Source organism: Cololabis saira, chromosome 14 (assembly GCF_033807715.1).
Source record: "Cololabis saira isolate AMF1-May2022 chromosome 14, fColSai1.1, whole genome shotgun sequence".
NCBI classification, from domain to species: domain Eukaryota; kingdom Metazoa; phylum Chordata; class Actinopteri; order Beloniformes; family Belonidae; genus Cololabis; species Cololabis saira.
The window spans coordinates 35,532,923-35,538,973 of NC_084600.1; positions in this window are offsets into that span (position 1 = coordinate 35,532,923).

Below are 6,051 nucleotides of genomic sequence, written 5' to 3' on the forward strand. Positions count from 1 at the left end.
TGTCCTCATCCACCCTGACCCCTCACGCCAGTTTATCGTCGAGGTTGATGCCTCTGAGTCAGGGGTGGGGGCCGTCCTTTCTCAAAGATCTGCCAAAGACCAGAAGCTCCACCCATGTGCGTTCTTTTCCTGTCGTCTCGAGCCCGCCGAACGCAATTACGACGTGGGAAATCGGGAGCTACTTGCTGTTAAACTTGCGCTAGAAGAATGGAGGCACTGGCTTGAGGGAGCTGAACACCCTTTCATCATTTGGACAGACCATAAGAACCTGACCTATATCCAGTCTGCGAAACGCCTTAACTCTCGTCAGGCCCGGTGGGCTCTGTTCTTTGGCCGGTTTCGCTTCACGCTGACCTACCGCCCAGGCTCCCGCAACGTCAAGCCGGATGCCTTGTCCCGTCAATTCACCTCTGAGGACCGCCCCAGTTCGGAGCCCATTATACCCCCATCCTGTATTGTGGCTGCAGTGACTTGGGACATTGAGTCATTGGTTCGAGGAGCCCAGCGAGACCACCCTGACCCGGGTAATGGCCCTGATGATTGCCTTTTTGTGCCTGACCCTGTCCGCTCCCAAGTCCTGTCCTGGGCACACACATCCCGGTTTGCCTGCCACCCAGGGGTTGGCCGTACCCTGTCCCTACTAAAGCGCCATTTTTGGTGGCCTGCTATGGAGGCCGACACTCGTGCCTTTGTGTCTGCCTGTTCGGTGTGTGCCCGAGGAAAGTCCTCCAACCAACCTCCTGCTGGCTTACTTCGTCCACTGCCTGTGCCCAGTCGACCTTGGTCCCATATTGCTCTGGACTTTGTAACCGGGCTCCCTCCGTCCCAGGGAAAATCTATTATCCTTACCATAGTGGACAGGTTCTCTAAGTCTGCACATTTCGTGGCTCTTCCCAAGTTACCTACGGCATTGGAAACAGCTGACCTCCTGGTGCAACACGTGTTCCGTCTCCACGGCATCCCGGCTGACTTGGTTTCGGACAGAGGACCGCAGTTCGTGTCACAGGTCTGGAAAGCTTTCTGTCAAGCCCTTGGAGCTTCTGTCAGTTTAACATCTGGTTATCATCCCCAGTCTAATGGACAAACGGAACGAGCCAACCAGGACCTGGAAGCTGCGCTCCGTTGTGTTGCCTCCAAGAACCCTTCCTCCTGGAGCACCCACTTGGCCTGGGTTGAGTATGCCCACAACTCCCTGTCCTGTGCGGCCACGGGAATGTCGCCATTCGAGGGGTCCCTGGGTTACCAACCGCCTTTGTTCCCAGCGGAGGAGGACAACATCTCCGTTCCCTCTGTCCAGGCTCATATGCGGCGCTGCCGCAAGGTGTGGAAAGATGCTCGTTCGGCAATCCTCGGCTCTGTGGAGCGAAATCGGCGATACGCTGACCGGCGCCGGTCCAGAGCCCCTGTGTACCAACCAGGCCAGCGGGTGTGGCTTTCCTCCAAAGACCTCCCCCTGAAGGTGGACTCCAAGAAGCTTTCGCCCCGGTATGTTGGTCCATATGAAATAATTTCCATCATCAATCCTTCAGTGGTCAAGCTGAGGTTGCCTCCTCGCTGGAGGGTCCATCCCACCTTCCATGTCTCCCAGTTGAAGCCTGTGTCATCCAGTCCCCTGGCTCCGCCTGATGTTCCCCCCCCGCCCCCCCGCGTCATTGATGACCACCCTGCCTATACGGTCCGGCGGCTGCTGGATGTGCGGCGTCGTGGGAGGGGCTTGCAGTACTTGGTGGACTGGGAGGGGTACGGCCCTGAAGAGCGGTGCTGGGTGCCTCGGCGCTTCATCCTGGACCCTCCCCTCATCTCTGCGTTCCACCGCAGTCACCCGGGCAAGCCTGGTGGGCCGCCTGGAGGCGTCCCTTGAGGGGGGGGCCCTGTCACAGTCTGTCAGTGTCTGTGTCTTGTCTATTTGTTTGTGTGTGTTCTGTGGGCATATAGGCTTGGCTCCAGCTCTCAGCTTGGCACACCTGGTTCCAGTTCCCTCGTCTCCTCACCTGCATGGCGTCAGCTAATCATCCCCAGTCTACAAATGTTTGGAGATCCTGCGGCGCCGATGCCAGATCGTTTCACAACCCTAGTGTGTGGTAACGCTTCTAGTCTACCTGTCCAGTATATTCCCTAGTTTTGCATTTTTGGAAACTTTAGTTAGTGAGTGCAGATTTTATGCTTCTCGTGATTTTTGATTCCTGTCCTTCTCATCCTCAGAGAATCTCCGCCAGCCGTTTGCCTTGCCTGCCTGCCTGCCTACCTGCCACTCAGCCTCAGCCTGCTCATCGGCACACTAGAATCCCGCTGCCCTCCGGATTGCTTTTTTCCTGCCTTTTTTAATAAACACCCTTGGACTTTGACTTTGTTGTGTTCTGCTTTTGGGTCCGCCAGTTTAACTAATCGTGACATAATTGTGCTGTTAATTGTACAACCGGACTGATGCGAGGAAGTCCAAGGAAGACGCTCAGCTGAGCAGGAAGCTTGAACTGACCGTGTGCCGGTGTTCTGCCAATCCTTGCTACCTGCCGAGAAATGCTACTTTGTGGTTCTGCACATGCGCACAGTCGATTTTCAAATTTTGAATCATTTCTTGCACGATGTAAAATTGATGATATGGGATGTTGAGTATTAGATCCTTCAAAATACACTACCCATGACATGAATTACATTACACTTTGTGAACATTATACGATAAAGAGGAAAAAAAAAACAATTATATCGCTTTATTTGATATTAATTCAGTCATTGACCTTTATTTAACCAGGCAGGTCATTAAGAATCTTATTTACAATGACGGCCTGGCAAGAGACAAGGACCACGTGGGGGAAAAGGAAGTGGGCTAGGGAGTAAAACACAGTAAAAGTGTAGCTCTACAAAGGTAGAAAACCATTAGGGAGCATTTTTTGGCAAAGCAGCAGAAATTGGCAGAACACCGGCTGAAGGCAGCGGTCACTTCTGATGTTGCCACTGAAACAACATTTGAAATGTGAGCTCGTCCATCCGCCAGAAACTCGAAGCCAGCAGTGGGCGGCTCCTCGCAGAGCTCAGCTAATCTTTGTTTCAGCTCATTTCAGATACCATTTGATCAAAAAAGATTTTCAGTTGTTCACTTTGCCATCTGAAGTTTACATTTACATGCTGATAAAGTAGCGAGTAGAAATGAGTAGAAAGTTGACTCATCTAGATTACATAATTGCTGCCCTGGATGTAATTCCACATTCACCACATAGTTTTTCTTATTAATATTTAGCCCTTTCAATAAATAGATTAGTATGTGAAAAGTTGAAAAAAAAAAAAAAAAAGTTAAAGACGTCTAAGCTCAACTCCACCTAAACCTTCGTCTAAGTCAACGTGAAAGGAAACACGGTGCTGAAAAATCAGCTGTCACACAGACAAAACGATTCATGACTGATTGACAGAGGTGTCAAAAGTATTCACATTTATTACTCGTAGAAGTATAGATACTAGAGTTTAAAAATACTCCTGTAGAAGTTGAAGTATCAACTCAAGTATAAAAGTACTGGTTTCAAAACTACTTCAAGTATAAAAGTAAAAGTAATGTATCCTAACCTTTATTGGAATGTACATCCAAGTTTAGTTGCAGGAATCTGAGGGATGTAAGAACAAAACTGGACAAGAACATCTGAAACAACCACAACCAAATTCACTCTATCCGGATGGAGCAATTTAACTGGATAGTTTTTTTTTAAAGGCCAAAATGAAATAGAGTAACGAGGCTGTTTTTAAAATGTAAGGAGTAAAAAGTACAGATAATTGCGTGAAAATGTAAGGACTAAAAGTAAAAAGTCGTTTGAAAAATAATTACTCCAGTGAAGTATAGATAACCAAAATTTCTACTTAAGTAAGGTAACGAAGTATTTGTACTTCGTTACTTGACACCTCTGCTGATTGAGCATCACGTTTTAAGATGAGGATGTTTTTTATCCAGGTCACCTGGATGAAATGGTAATTCTGTAAAAGTATCGGATGAGAGGACACTTTCTAGTGACACCGGAGCTGTTTCTGGAGGATGTTATCAATGCCAACGTTGCTGAAACGCTGCAGAAACAGGGGCATAGAAGAAGAAGGAGAAGACGTCCACCTTGAGACAACCAGTTTGACATAACAATGTTGTTTAAAACTTAGGATGAACTTTAATCTTTTTATGATCCCTCATTCACATCTTGGTCAAATCTGCAGGTTCTGAATGACAACAAAAACAAACAAACAAAGCAGAACTTTTAGCACGGCCCTGGTGGCAACGCTGCTGCTGCAGACGCAGGAATGTGTTCATTTCCTCTTCAGTGTGAATGTTTACTCTTTATGTTTTTGAAACGGAATCCAATTAGTGTCCAGGAGTCCCACAGGAAAGGAATGTGTGTGTGTGTGTGTGTGTGTGTGTGTGTGTGTGTGTGTGTGTGTGTGTGTGTGTGTGTGTGTGTGTGTGTGTGTGTGTGTGTGTGTGTGTGTGTGTGTGTGTGTGTGTGTGTGTGTGTGTGGAATTTAAACCTCCCCACAGTCACATTGCACAAACAGCAAGCAAAACTTTATAACTATTATGAATAAATTTACTGTGGAGATTTGGTTGTGGGAAGCAATTAACTGAAAACACTGTATTTAATCAGTCGGCATTCAGAAACAAACATACTCACATTTTACATCTCATCTGTAAGAATGAACCACAAAACAATTATTATTTGGTGATGATGATGATGATGATGATGATGATGATAGACTTTCATCACAAAAGCCTAAATTCTCTGAGTTCTCTGCTGTCATCTAGTGTTAAGTTTGGAGAAGCACAAGAAGCACAAATAGCTCTGGAGATTGTCCTTTGCAACTTATCTCAATTAAATGTCTTTTTTTAAAGCTACTGTAACTTAATATGTAATAATGTTAATAAAACATCATAAAGCTTGTGAATACATTTATTTTTTTCCACTATGAGCTTATATTCTTTCTTTGAAATGTTATTTTCATACTTATACTTCAACTATTATTCTTGTCACATTTCTCACAAATATTACATTTAGGAATATTTTTTTACAACTTCAATAATCAGCACTTACAGTATCTGGTGTCTTGAGTGGGGTAATCACTTCACTGTGGTCGTTAGGCGAGTGTCTTGCTTCATCTGTTTCTGTCAGGGACCCAAAGAGCTCAGTGGCCAAATTTGGGATTGCAAGAATAACTCTTTTCACATTTTCTCAACTTGTTTTCCATCTTGCAGCACAGAAACACTCCTCTTCCTCCAGAGCCTGTTGCAGCTTTTCTCAGCAGCCTCCTCTTCCCCCAGTGGCTTGAAGTTCTTGAACCCTCATACTCTTCAGGGGCCGAGTTGTTGGGTTCAAGTCCAGACAGTTACTTTTACCAGTTCTTTGCTAAATGTTACTCCAATCAGCCATAAGATTACAACCAGACAAGTGAAGCGAGATAACACTGGGAACACCTGCATCCTGACATTCGCGTGAAAGTTATTTTTGGCACCTGGTCCATCTTAACAGTTTTGCAGAAGGATCACCGCTCTCCTACAGCAGGTCAGCTACAGGCCCTCAGCGCTTTTTAGGGAGAGCTCAAAGAACACAACAGAGAATTTAAGGTCTTCATTAAGTCTCCAAATGTCCCCGTTACCAACTCACCAGAGACTCCACCCCACAACCCACAGGGCCTAAAGTATCCTGTGCTGATAACCTGTTACTGAACGCTGCAGGGCACCACGAGATCCTGACTGGCCTTTACTCTTTAGGGAACAGAAGTAAGACCTTCTCTGTATCATATACAGAGGTGGGTAGAGTAACCAAAAATTGTACTCAAGTAAAAGTACTGTTACTTCAGAATAATATGACTCAAGTAGAAGTAAAAAGTAGTCATCCAAATAATTACTTGAGTAAAAGTAAAAAAGTACTTGGTGAAAAAACTACTCAAGTACTGAGTAACTGTTGAGTAACGTCTGATTTATTTTTTTAACTCGACCATTCAAACAGACAAAAGTACAAAATAATAATTTCAGGCAAATTAGATCAATAAAATAATAAATTAAATTAAAATTAATAAAAAATAGCTTAA